The sequence below is a fragment of the Acomys minous genome (assembly GCF_964271855.1).
Source record: "Acomys minous genome assembly, chromosome: 2".
Classification (NCBI taxonomy): domain Eukaryota; kingdom Metazoa; phylum Chordata; class Mammalia; order Rodentia; family Muridae; genus Acomys; species Acomys minous.
In genome coordinates this window covers 7,596,001-7,610,240 of record NC_140484.1, presented here as the reverse complement: position 1 = coordinate 7,610,240, position 14,240 = coordinate 7,596,001, and the positions used below count along the sequence as shown (strand labels likewise).

The 14,240-nt window shown below is 48.7% G+C and overlaps 1 long non-coding RNA gene across 1 annotated transcript; it reads right to left on the bottom strand.

Annotated features, from left to right (window-relative positions):
- Positions 1-120: 120 nt before the first annotated feature.
- On the bottom strand, positions 121-14,043 carry LOC311592321. The gene is made up of 4 exons (XR_014777380.1): positions 13,822-14,043; positions 6,864-7,437; positions 3,027-3,944; positions 121-1,534 (listed from the first exon to the last, which is right to left on the bottom strand). It is a non-coding gene; the product is annotated as an uncharacterized lncRNA (long non-coding RNA).
- Between the last annotated feature and the right edge of the window lie 197 nt (positions 14,044-14,240).

Here is a 14,240-nt window from a genome sequence, read left to right as displayed (position 1 = left end):
GTGGTGACTCGGGAGAGGCTGGCATACTTTTGGGCGGGAACTTAACACCTGCCTTAATTTTTTGTGTGTTGCTTTTAAGTACGCCTGTGTATTACATACATGCACACCTACTACCTGCAGAGGCCAGAAGAGGGTTTCACACTGCCAGAAGCAGAGTTAGAGACAGCCGTCAGCTTCCGTGTGGTGCTAGGAGTGAAACTCAGGTCCTCGGGAAGAGCAGCCAGTGGGCTCTTACCTGCTGAGCCATCTCTCCGGCTCCGGTTTACTTCCAAGTGAATGGTAGGGTGGTAGGCATGACACTCATACGTGCTCTCAGAGTCTGTGGTTGTAACAAGGACACAGTGTTGCTAGAAGGTGCCTGTGGGAGCCAGGCCTCCTACCTAGGCGCTCTCCTTCATACCTGGTTTAACTTTTGGTTCGAGTGAGATATTCCACAAAGTTCCTGGAAATACAAAGCCCTTCCTTCCAGAACCCCAAATGCTTGGCTTGTGGCCAGCCTCCCTCTGCCCTACTGGCATATGGTAGCATCCTGAACTTGCTTTGTAGACCAGGCTGGCCTCAAACTCAGGGAGATCCGCCTGCCTCTGCCTCCTAAGTGCTGCGGCTCAGCTTGCCCTCTCGAGTGATCTACGCCACCTCGGTGGATGGAGGAAGAACCAGAACCCACTGCCTGCCTGGTACACCCTAAGCTCCAGACTCAGCCATGGTCCCCAACCCGGGCCAACAGGAAATGACTGGGTGTTACGCTGTCCCACCCAGCTGTCGCTTCCAGCCTAAGCCCTCAGTTCAGAAGAACCAGAAGTCTTCAGCTACCCTGACCCTGATGTGCACAAAATAAGCATAGCCCAGTTTCCTCCAAACATCACCCTAAGACTGCACGAGACCTTGTCATCTTCTGTTCCTTTCCCCAAATTGAGCCCAGCGGGCTCCTGGGAAATCCCACAGACCAAGAAGACTTAGGTTTAATCCTCACTCCCTCCCACATCCAAGGAAGTCTTGCTCTCTGTAAAGCAATGGACAGGGAGGAAGACGCCCCAACTACCTCTAACTCCTGTGCTTCTGACTTCAGGACGTGTCTTACCCGATTGCCCTCCAAGTTATGCATCTCTTAGGCCTCTACTCAAGCCTGGAGAAGCATCTGGAAACCCTGCAGAGTGGCTGGAGGACCCTGTAGGGAGGCTGGACAACAGGAAGGCTGCAGGCTGGCCTGGTGAACTAAGCGTATCCCACTTGTGCACCCCTAAAGGGTGAGTAAATCCTCTAAACCAGGCATATGAAGATTGTTCATGAGTCATGGTGGGGCAGAGGGGGGAGGCCGAGAGAAGCCGCACATCTGGGGACGGCTCTGTGACTCTCCACTTGCTAGGCTCTCTCTGTTAACCACACCTCCGTTTCTGCTGGGGTGAACTTCACAGAGGCATGCAGCACCAGGCGGAGAGTGTAAGCCAGCGTTCGTGTCGGTTCACCTTCAGGGTCTGAGAAGCCACAATCTGTTGGTCTCCAGCATTGTCTTCATGTGAAGATGCATCTGAGACTGAGAATAGCATGTTAATTAACCAACTACATGTATGTACAAACCCTCTCAGGTTCATCCTAACTGCTGAGCTTGACCTGATAGGCGGAACAAACACACACACACACACACACACACACACACACACACAACATATATATATATATATATATATATATATATATATATATATATGTATATGTATATGTATATGTATATGTATATGTATATGTATATATGTGCACAGACACCTGTGTATTGGTGGGAGTGGGGGAGACTCTTGCTATGCTGCTCAAACTGGATAAAATTGTAATCCTCCTGTCTCAAACTCCTGAGTAGTTAGATTATATGCACGTCCCACCATGCCTGGCGTACCACATGCGTGCAGTACCCACAGATGTCCCAGACCTGGAGTTACAAATGGCTGCTTTCCCCCCATTCAGGGAAGAATATGAAAGCAAACTTGAACAGGCCTCATTTCTCTGTTCTGTTCTGTTCTGTTCTGTTTGTTCTGTTCTGTTCTGTTCTGTTCTGTTCTGTTCTGCCTGAGAGTTTGGTGTGACCAAAGCACATGTACTGTCAACCGGTGCAGCCAACGTTGGGAGCGCTACAACGCATTAGGGGCATGGGGTCTCAGTCCAGCTTTTCTGGGGACTTTTCCTTTTCTTTTTTCTTCGTTTCTTTGGATTTATGTTTATTTTGATTTGGTTTTGGTTTTTTAGGTTTTTTTTGAGACAGGGTTTCTCTGTCCAGGTAGTCCTGGCTGTCCTGGACATGCTTTGTAGACCAGGCTGGCCTCGAATTCACAGAGATCCGCCTGCCTCTGCTCCCGAGTGCTGGGATTAAAGGCGTGAGCCACCACGCCCGGCTTTATGTTTAGTTTGAATGGTATGTTTGTGTGCCTGTGTATACACGTACAGGAGTGTAGACTCCTATGGCGGCCAGAGACATCAGACTCCCCCTAGGCTGGAGTTATACACAATTGTGAGCCTCCTGACTTGGTGTTGGGAATTGAACTTGGGCCCTCTAGAAGAGCCTGTGTGCTCTGAACCATCTACTCAGCACCCATCCCTTAACTTCCTGTCCTTTCTTTTTCTTTCTTTTCCTCTACTTCCAACCTCCCCCCCCCCCTTAATTCCTTTTTCTCCTCCACTTCCTCCTCCACCTTCCGTTTTTAGTACTGTGGGTTGAATCCAGAGCCTCGTGCTCGCTGGGCAAACGCTCTTTCTCTACACTCTATCCCCAGCCCTCCTTTTGTTTCTTTTTAGAGACAGTACCTCAACTGGCCTTGAACTTGCTCTATAGCCTATGCAAACCCTGAATTATGAATCTCCTGCTGCAGCCTCCTGAGTAGTTTGTTGAGGATTTTTTTAATCCAGTAACACGGCTTCTCTGGCTGGAATACAGACATGCCCTCAGTCCCAGGAGACAGGCGCTTGCTCTGAGTTCAAGGCCAGCCTGGTAAAGAGCAAGTTCCAAGTAAGGAAAAGTTTAGGTCCAGGTGTGGTGGTACCTGGAATCCCAGCACTCAGGAGGCAGAGGCGTGCAGATCTCTGAGTTCTAGTCAGTGCTGTTCATGCAGTTTGGTTGCAGCAGTGAGTTGAGAGGCAGTGCAGTGGAGTTGAGTTCCTGGCAGCTCAGTTCATGGAATTCAGAGGCAGTTTTACCTGGGGGAGTTTTACAGAGAGAGGTTGAAGAGAGAACAAGCTAGACACAGGTGAAGAGAGAGAAAGAGCCAGAGAATGAGAAGGAGCCAGAAGCTTAGAACAGATAGCTAGAGTTTCGGGCCAAGCAGAGCAATTCAGTCAGGAACTGAGAGAACTCAGTTTGAGTCAGTCAGTTAAGAGAGGAGTTGGCGCCAGAATAACTGAGTTGAACCGGCCAGCCAGAGTTCAGAAAGAACTAGAAATGGTAAGGCTATTCAGCAGTCAGTCTCAGAGGCTGAAAACATTCTAGGCCTGGGTTAGATTGTACAGAGGCTAGAAGCTTCTGGAGCTAGGCCTAGGCCTGGATGGAGGCAGTAAGCCTCGAAGATGACAATTACAGTAGGCAAATAAAAGTTCCTTTTACAGTAGCTGGATAGAAGGTTGTAGGCCTGTGCCACCACCCCTGTGGCACCTCTTTAGGGATGTCTAATGGCTTTGGGTTTGCAGTTTCTTGGTAGGAAGGTAAGGGGATCGAAGTAGATGACCTCGGTAGCTCCTTCAAGCGCCTGTGTTCCGAGAATCTGCGTTTATGCCCTTGTTGAAGCTAATGAGCACCTACCCTGGCAGCCGGGCTGGGCTAAGATTTACTTACTTTAATAATATTTATCCAAACCGCAGAGCTCACCACTTAACACTCACAGGTCATTCCTGCCTTCCTGTTTATCCCAAAGGTTATCTTTTCAAACTGCCCTTTGGGCTTATAAAAGCACCTTTGCAGTCACCACCTGTGATTAAGTGAACAAAAAGCAAGTTATAAAACTGTGAATCCCATCTTGCTAACAGTGTATTTGTATATGTGTGCATACATTTTTTTTGTTTGTTTGTTTGTTTCAAGACAGGGTTTCTTTCTGTGTAGCACTGGCTGTCCTGGACTCACTTTGTTTTTTTTTGGGGGGGGGCCGGTGTTTTGTTTTGTTTGTTTATTTTGTGTTGTTGTTGTTGTTGTTGTTTTCCGAGACAAGGTTTCTCTGTGTAGCCTTGACTATCCTGGATTCGCTTTGTAGACCAGGCTGGCCTTGAACTCACAGCGATCCACGTGCCTCTGCCTCCTGAGTGCTGGGCTTAAAGGCATGTGCTACCACGCCCAGCTCACAGTTTTAATTTTATATGTGTGTTAGAAATATTAAATATCTTCATGGGAATACAGCTTATAAATGTATTTGTGATTGTTTTTATAAAGTGTGAATAATTCTATATATTAATATTAAAACATTAAAATAGCTAAAGAGATAACAGCTCAGGCTATTAAGAACATTGGCAAAACAAAAAAAGAAAAGAAAAGAGCACTGGCTGCTCTTCCAGAGGACCCGGGTTCAATTCCCAGCAGTCTACTCCTGGGGAGCTAGCCTCAGCCCTCCAGCTCACTTCCCTGACATGGCACAGGTCAGCCTCTCACTTACTATGCAGCCAATGACGACCCTGAACTTGAACCACTTGCCTCCACCTCCCAAGTACAGGTGAACATCATCTCACCTGCTTTAGGCAGTGCTGGAGTCTGGACGCAGGGCTTTGTACATGCTAGGCTCCTATATAGGCTCCTGTATCTGAGTGGTGAAATAACCGCCTATTCCCCTTGATACCCCAACCAGCCCAGGCACTGGGGATTGATCCTAGGGCCTCGTGCATAGAGGGTAAGCAAGCATTCCATCACTGAGGTATGTTCCTACTCTGGTTTGTTTGTTTGTTTGTTGAGACAAGGTTCTCACTAAGTTGCCCAAGCTGGTCTTGAATTCATCCAATAGCCTATAGCTCAGACAGGCTTTGAACTTGTGTTCCTCCTGCCTCTGTCTCTCTGCCTCTGCCAGGGAGCTAGGATTCTGTGCCTGCGGCACCAGGCTCAGCTCTTCTGTCACTGTTTGTTTGAAATAGCCTCATTATATTACCAAGGTTGAACCTAAAACTTTTATTTTATTCTAATTAATTATGTATATGTGTATAAGTGCTGGTGTCTCAGAGGCCAGAGGCTGCAGATCTGGAGTTACAGATGTTTGTAAGCCTGGGTGAATTCTGGGAACAGAACTCCAGTCCTCTGCAGAATTAGAATGTGCTCCTAAGGCCAGGCACAGTGGCACATGCCTGTAATCCCGGGTCCCAGCACTCAGGAGGCAGAGGCAGGCAGATTGCTGTGAGCTCAAAGCCAGCCTGGTCTACAAAGTGAGTCCAGCACAGCCAAGGGTACACAGAAAAACCCTGTCTCAAAAAGCCAACCAACCAACCAACAAAACAAACCAGGCCAGGCAAGAGTGGTGCATGCCTTTAAGCCTAGCACTTGGAAGGCAGAGACAGGTGAATCACTGTGAGTTTGAGGCTAAAGTGGTCTACAAAGCAAGTCCAGGACAATCAAGGCTACACAGAGAAACCCTGTCTTGAAAAACAAAACAAAACAACCAAACCAAACCAACAACCAAACAAACAAATAAACAAACAAAAATGCTCCTAACGGCTGGGCCATCTCTGCAGCCCACCATGGCTTGTTTTGAACTCAGCTGACATGACCTGCCCACTCCCACCTCCTGAGTAGCTGGGATTAAAGCACATCATCATACCTAGCTTTGTCTTTTTATATATACATTAATATTATATATACATATATATACATATTCCTTTGTACAATAATTTTCTATCAGGAGAACTTGTTATTTTCTTAGAAATAGTAGAGTCACATAAAATAATAAATAATATTTCCATTAGATCCAGAAACTTGGTGGCCCTTCCACTTTGTCCCTGGTGCCTTCTCTCAGCTTGCCTGCGTTCCTTTTCTGTCTTAAATAACGAGACAGTGGAAGAAGGAACACAGAGCCATGGACAAAGCCATCTGCTCCTGGGGAGTGAGTCAGGCTTAGCTTTCCAGCCGCCCTCACTTCCCCCATCTCTGTTCACGTGCCTTCCTATGTCTTTGGGTGTCAGTGAAGACCAACAGTGTCCAAAACTATCCTTCCTGCCTCCAGGTTTTCCCCAGTAGTCACTCTTGTACACCAGCATTCATTCATTTATCGTAGAGATTGGTCAGTGGGAATTGTCACAGCAGAGCCTCCGGGGCCCCAAGGGAAAGCCACAAGGGAAAAAAACCTCTGCCCAAGGAGCTCACAGCTGTTGGGGAGGGTGGAAGCTCCAAGCACAGGGGAGAACCAGAAACAACACAACTTGACAATGAGATGGCTAGATTCTGCACAGGAGGATGAGTCAAGCGTCACCACGGGGCTTGGGGCCCTGGGACAGAAATAGTGGTGCCATCGTCCCATTTATCAATCTATCTATTCATTCCACAAATACACTCGGAGCATCTGCCATTAGCTTGTCACAGGTGCCAGAGAGGCAGCAATAAACAAAACAAGATAATGACCCCACACACACACCTACCCTACTTTGTTTATGTTCCGTGGGACGCGGAAGCAAAGGAAGTAAGCAAATGTATAAACGATCGTTTTTTGTTTTTGTTTTTTTTTCCTGAGGGTGTTAAGTGCCATGGAAATAAAGCTGGCTAGTGTGTCAGAGAGCACCGGGGGGGGGGGGGGGGGGGGGGGGGGGGGGAGGTGACATCACTGCTGATGTGTCACTCGCTAAAATAGAAGTCAGGGGCTGGTCTGAGAGGGAAGGCAGCGAGATTCACCTCCTAGAATATCTCGCCTCCCTCTTAAACTTACATCATATCCTCCCATGGCTCTGACACGGTGCAGGGGGTTCTAGAGTCCTCTGGGGAAAATGCCAGATCTGCGGGACCCCCACAGCATTCCCCAGCCTGCCTGTCTGCCGGCCGCATCCTCTCCAGATCCTCCCATTCAGACCATCGTAGGCTCTCTTCACGCAGTCCACTTCTGCCGCATACCTTCGTGCCTCACACCTGGAGCACTGAGCGCTTCTCCACCTGCCTGCCTCCGTAAGTGGCTTAAATACTTAAGGGCTGGAGCCTCAGGAAAATCCAGTGGAGAATTCAGTCTTCTTGAGGGAGGGGCTGGAGCCTTCAATATTCTTTCGGTTTTTCTTTTTCTTTTTCGTTTTTATTTTTATTTGAGACAAGGTTTCTCTCTGTACAGCCTCCTGGGAGGGCTCTCTTTGTAGACTGGGCTGGCCTCAAACTCACAGAGATCCACCTGCCTCTGCCACTGCCCAGCTGTAATACCTTTTTTCAGTAGATGTGGTAGATAGTACCTATAATTTCAGCACTCAGGAAGCAGAGGCAGGAGGATGGATAGTCTGAGCTATAATACAAGACCATGTCTGAAAAAGATGAAAAGAAAACATTTAATTAATTTAATTAAAATACACTTAAAAAATAAGTAAACAAAAACCCAGTATGATCTGGGAGCTGTGGAACACACCTGTTATCCCAGTACTGGGGAGGCAGAGGCAGGGGGATCTCTACAAAGTGAGTCCAGGACATCAAGGTTACACAGAGAAACGCTGTGTTGTGGGGGATGGGAAAGCTGACAAGTGATACATACCTATAATCCCAGCATTTGGAGGTGGAGGCACAGGCAGGAACTTAATGCCAGGGTCAGCTACCAATTAAGTTCAAGGATAGTCTGGGGGCTTCATGAGACCTTTGGCGTTTTTGTTTTGTTTTGTTTTGTTTTGTTTTTTGTTTTCTCTGTGTAGCCTTGGCTGTCCTGGACTCACCTTGTAGACCAGGCTGGCCTCCAACTCACAGAGATCCATCTTCCTCTGCTTCCAAAGTGCTGGGATCAAAGGCATGTCCCCACCACACCCGGCTGAGACTTTGTTTTAAAAACCAAAGCCAAAACAAAAATTTAAAAACATCGAGACATGGTGCTGAACACCTTTAATCCCAGTGCTGGAGACACAGAAGCAGGATCTCTTTGTGACTTCAAAGCCAGCCAGCCTGGTGTAAAAGCAAGTTTCGAGGCAGCCAGAGCTAGACAGTGAGACTCTGTCTAGATTAAAAACAAAAACAAAAACAACAAAACAAAACAAAAAAAACAAACAAAGGCCTTTCCCCACAATGGATTCACTCTGGCTGGCTGACTAGAAACCCTTTACGTGATCTTACAGTTTATCTTGTCGTCTTGTATGAAATGAAGATGGAACATCAGAATGAGAAGACCAGAGAAAACCAGAGTTCTCCAGAAGATAGGAGCCAACAGGACTCAGTGTCAAAAGTATTCAGGAGCAGGGAACAGAATCCATGCAGTTTGCTGGAGGAAAAGGTGGTGAAGTGAATTCAGCACATAGCAAACTGCTAGCACTGGCAAGGCCAGACCTAGAACATTCTAGAATCCCTCCCATCCCCCAATTCTTTTTGTTTGTTCGTTTGTTGTTTTTCGAGACAGGGTTTTGTGTAGCCTTGGCCATCCTGGACTCACTCTGTAGACCAGGCTGGCCTCGAACTCACAGCAATCCGTCTGCCTCTGCCTCCCAAGTGCTGGGATTAAAGGCATGCGCCACCACACCCAGCTTCCATCCCTCAATTCTAAAGAGAGTTAAAATTTGGGGCTCTAGGAATGAGGACTCTCCGAACCTCCCCCTCAGTTCTCTAGCCTTGGCAGTCGCTGCTTTTAACCCAGGAGAAAAGTTTAACTATCTGAACCTCAGGATGTCACCTGTCTCCCCGTGCCCTTCTCCGCCCTCCTCCCCCACCTTCGGTGTTGATTCAGTTCTGACCTCTGACACTTTGAGGCAGGATGTCCTGGCAGTGGGAGGCGAGGGGAGGGAACACGTCATTGTCTTGGCGGATGTTTGGGATAAAAGTCAGTACCATAAACACGCATTCATCATTAGTCTGCTTCTACTGCGTCTTTCATCTGGGGAATCTCAAAGTTCCAGACAAATGGTAATTAATTTTCACAACAGCTTCCACTGGAGGACGGTACCAGCCAAAGGCCAGGGGCCATTTTCCAGCATCCTTTCCCCACCCTCCTGTTCACCATCAATGGGGCTGGTAGCCCTAAGGGGACAATGCCACATGGGTAGGAGGCTTAGGTCTTAGGCTTCTTCAGCCTAGAAGGCTCCAGGAACAGATGAGGATTCTTCCAGCCAGCTTCCCACCCCTGCCCCCTGCCCTGATCTCCCTGAGGGTGACTAAGAATGACCACGGCAGGAGGGGGGCATCTTGCCTCCACTGGCCAGCTGAGGTGAAACAACGAGTTAGCTGACTCAGCAGAAACCTCCCGGCTCCAAAACTCCTGGCAACCTCTACCCTGTTCCGCCTTTGTGTCCACTCTGTGCACACAGTCACCAGTCTTCCCTCCAACCCAGAGGGGAGAAGCTACCTGAAATGATTTTTATCCTTAATGCACATTATAGAGGAAATATAAGTCGGTTGTGTAAAGCTTAGAAAACACTGACAAATATTAGGAGGCAGGAAAGTATAAAACAACATTTCAATAATCCCACTGTTGCCAGCAGAGCCACTACTGAGATTGTGTTACTTTATTTTTGTCTGTTTACTGCTGTTGCTAGTTTTCTCTTGTTTTGTTTGAGACACGGTTTCTCTATGTATCCCTGGCTGTCCTGAAACTCCCTATGTAGACCAGGCTGGCCTCAAACTCTCAGCTGCACCTGTCTTTGCCTCCGGAGTGCTGGGATCACAGTGTACACTACCACACCCAGCTGTCTCTGTCTATTTGGTGTTCCTGGAAGTATTACCAAGTGCTCCCAAGGGAGCTGGAGAGATGGCTCCACTGGTAAAGCCTTAGCTGTGCAAGAACCAGGAGCTCAGGCTGGACCCCAGCTCTCAGCAGGCACTGTAGCAGCATCTGGTGACCTGAGCACGGAGGAGGCAGAAGCAGCAGATTCCTGGAGACTGATTGCTGAGCTCCAGGTTCAGCCAGAAACCGTGTCTCAAAAACGTAAGGTACGGGCTGGAGAGATGGCTCAGGGGCAAAGAGCACTGGCTGCTCTTCCAGACGGCCCAGGTTTGATTCGCAGCGCACACACGGTGTGGATCATAACTGTCCATGACTCTAGTCCTGGGGGATCTGATGCCCTCTTCTGACCTCTCTAGGCACCTGGCACACATATAGTGCACATACATACATTCGGAGAAAACACTCATACACATTAAAAAAAAAAAAAGGTGGAGAATGATAGAAGATACTCAAAGTGGACCTCCAGACACCACACCCACATGCATACACGTGTGTACACAGAAACATGTACATGCATATGTATACACACATACATGTATACATACAAGCATAGTAAAACAAAGATGTATGTACACATGTAGCAAAACACACCTGGGTATGCACACACATGCAGTAAAGCACAATTATACCTGCACACCCAGATACAGACAGAACAGAAGATTATAAAGTGAAAAGTCAAATTCTGCCCTTTGCTTTCTACAGAAGGAAATCACTTAAGAGTTTCCTGTAGACTCTTCCAAAGTTGTCTATTGCATATATAAGCACAAGTATGCACAGCATAACCTCTGTATACTTAGCCCCTTTTCCACTGCACATGAATACATATTTTCTATGCCGTTAAAAAAAAAATCACCAAGCTGGGCGTGGTAGCACACGCCTTTAATCCCAGCCCTTGGGAAGCAGAGGCAGGCAGATCACTGTGAGATAGAGGCGCCAGCCTGTTCTACAAAGTGAATCCAGAACAGCCAAGGCCACCCTGTCTCAGGGAAAAACAAAACAAAACAACAACAACAATAACAAAAACCACCAGTCAAACCTTTTATTGACTGCTAATGCTTTGTCTTGCTGGTAGGCTCTAGTGTGCTTAACCTTTTCCCCATTTCTGGACTTTTACTCAGGTGAGGAACAGGAAGGAGCAATTGAGTCAGAGTGAAGCGTGGGAGGAGGAAACACGCCAGGCTGTCCTGAGGGCCCACCAGGCACAGGCACTTTTGGATCTTTCCTACCCCACTCTCCAGATGAGGAAAAATGAGGCATAGGAGAGGTTAAAGAGGCATCTGCTTGTGGGTTAGAAGCCAGAGTTCCAAGCAATTTATCAGTGCTAAAGGCCATGGCTATTGGACTTAACCAAGATGTATTGGAAAATTCTTAGGTTTTATCGTGGCATACTGCTTGGCTGGGGACGGGGCGAGCCCTTCATTCATTCACTCTTCCACTCAGCTAGTAACATTTTGTGCCAGGCATCAGGGGTTCGGGATGGGAAAGGCACAGTCTTTGTCCCATAGAAATTAACAGTTGCATGGAGGTGGACATGGAAACACGATGTCACTACCCGGCATAGGACAGGGACATGCCAGGGGCCATAGGTGCCCAACCCACCAGGGCTTCTTCTCTCAGACTCTGAAGGTCAAGGAAGGCAGGGAGGAGGCCTATCCTGAGTCAGGCCTCTGGTGCCAGGCAGGAAGTGCCAGGGAGGCTGTCCCACCCCCTTTCTGGGTTTGCCCCTGGCCTCCTGCCCTTCACAACAAGGCGTTCCAGGTTCCCAGGGCAGCAGAGTGGGTGGTAGATCTCCAGCTTCTGAGAATGTTTTCAAGAAAATGGTTCTGGCTTGTTTTCTAGAAATTCAAGAAATCCCCATCACACTTTGGAAGGGAGTAGGAGTCGCACAGCGCTCTCAGTGCACAGGCCTGATGTGCAGCCTGCTTGGAGTGCTGCTCTGGGAAGCTGGAAAGTGGCTGATAGGCCTCGGGACTTAAGCTGACAAGCCACAGAGACACACCCTGGCAATCTTTTTTTTTCTCTTCCTTTATTAATTTATTCTTGTTACATCTCAATGGTTATCCCATCCCTTGTATCCTCCCATTCTTCCCTCCCTGCCATTTTCCCCTTATTCCCCTCCCCTATGACTGTTCCTGAGGGGGACCTCCTCCCCCTGTATATGTTCATAGGGTATCAAGTCTCTTCTTGGTAACCTGCTGTCCTTCCTCTGAGTGACTCTAGATGAGAGAATCATGGGAGAATGGCAAAGTAGAAGGATCCAGAGGGTCCTAGAAGCCTACAAGTAGAACATTATGATAGGCAGATTTGGGCACAGGGGTCCCGCTCAAACTAAGGCACCAGCCAAGGACAATACAGGCGGTAAACCTTAAACCCCTACCCAGATCTAGACAATGGACAGAACACTCTCCACAGTAGAGTGGAGAGTGGGATATTACTTTCTCACATACTCTGGTGCCTCACCTTTGACCATGTCCCCTGGAGGGGGAGACCTGGTGGCACTCAGAGGAAGGACAGCAGGTCACCCTGGCAATCTTAAACAACACAAGAGTCCACTACATAGAAGTGGCAGGGGTCTGAGACCTGATGGTCTTGAAAAATAAGCAAAGCAATGAAAACACGCACAGGCCCAGAGCAGCAAGGACACAAAACTGCCATTCCACTTAAGTGTGTGCTCGGGATGACTTACCACAGCTCCCCAGATGGTACAGGGAAAGCGGTGGCAGCTCAGGGCTCTCAGGGTCCTGGAGCCAGGCCTTGGGCTAGAGTCGGGCTTGATTGACACCAGTCTGCACTCAGGCCTGCTGCACCAGGCTTGAAGAAGGCTGGGCTGCTTTTGGCCTTGGGTGGGAGGAGGCAGGCACTTGGTTACTCAGGCCGGCTGCCCGAGGACAGCCCTGCCCGCTAGACAGGAGGCTTCTGGTCATGCGCCCACATCATGTCAGCGATGCTATGGAGATTTAAGAGAACTGTAAGCAGAGAGCTTTTGCACAGCGCCAGATGGCCAGCAAATGCTGACAAAGGGCACTTGGCTAATAGTGTTTCCCACCACCTATGCAACGCTCTCCTTTTTAAAGTGAAATACAGATAGTTTTCACTCTAACTGGTGTGTCTCGCACGCCTTTGATACCAGCCCAGCACTCAGGAGGCAGAGGCAAGCGGATCTCTAAGGCCAGCCTCGTCTACAGATTGAGTTCCAAGACAGCCAAAGCTACACAGCAGAAACAATGTCTCGAAAAAACCAAAGGTAAAAAAAGAAAAACAACAACAACAACAAATAACCTTTCCCTGACAGAAGGGCTGTCAACAGTGGGTGTTGCCGGCCAGTCTGATTTCTGCGCAGTAGTTTTAGTTAGCCCTTCTTTGCTCCCCATCTCCCACGCGTCTTCCCTCCCTCTCCCCTCCTCCCCGCCCCACACACGCCTTCCTTCCATCAGTCTGTCTCCTTTCTTCTAAGTTCCCAAGTTCCTTTGACGAGCTGTCATGGTCTGTGCAGGGTCTGTGCGCCTTGTATACCTTGCACTGGCACGTCTCTATATTATTAACCCTTGCTAACCACCATTCCTTAACAGCTGGACTTGGGATCATGGAGTGGTGTGTGTTTATAAACTATGAACGTCCCTTAACCATTTCAGGTTCCGGATTTATTTGAAATGCTAATCGATAATTGACACTTTAACTCTGCTAATGAACTTTATCTCTAGAGGTTTTGGGGAAATTGCTTCCATTCCCACAATTCAGAGCGGGTAGGAGGGGAACGCAAACCGAACCTCTCTCCTCCCCATGTGTACACACTCGCGCACACGCGCGCACACACACACACACACACACACACACGAGCACACACTCCTCCAGGGGTCCTTTCCATGTCACCAGGAGAAGGCGAGTCCATTGGCCCAGTGTCACCCTGGTTCCACCTGCCTGCCCACGGCTTTCTCACGTTCTCAATGTGCTCAGCCACCGATTAGGCCGGAGTGGTTTTTCCGGCCTGTGAAATTACCTGCCATTAGTGGAAAGTGTCCCAGCCTTGTCTCTTGCCAGCTTGGGACTTCGGGCAATTTTCTTAGATTTCTCAACCTGTTTTGGTAAAATAAAGAGAGTCGTGTATGTCTGCTAGGATTAAAGAGAGGCACAGAGCGCCCAGGTGGCAAGTTTTTCCACTCTGTCTTCCACAGTCGGCTCTGCTCTCCTCCCTAACGCTTCCCCCAACCTCCTCCCCAATCCGACCCCGCCCCGCCTAGGCCCCTCTGCTTTCGCAGGTCACAAGCTGGGTTCCAGGAAGTGGCTCAACCTGATGCTGCCTAGAAGCAGCTATGGAGTCAGGTGACCCGGCTCCCCACAAGGGTGACTAAAATACCAACGATGCCGATTATTTGGACTTCCTGGGCAGGGCCCGCCACCGCTGTGACTGGTGGGACC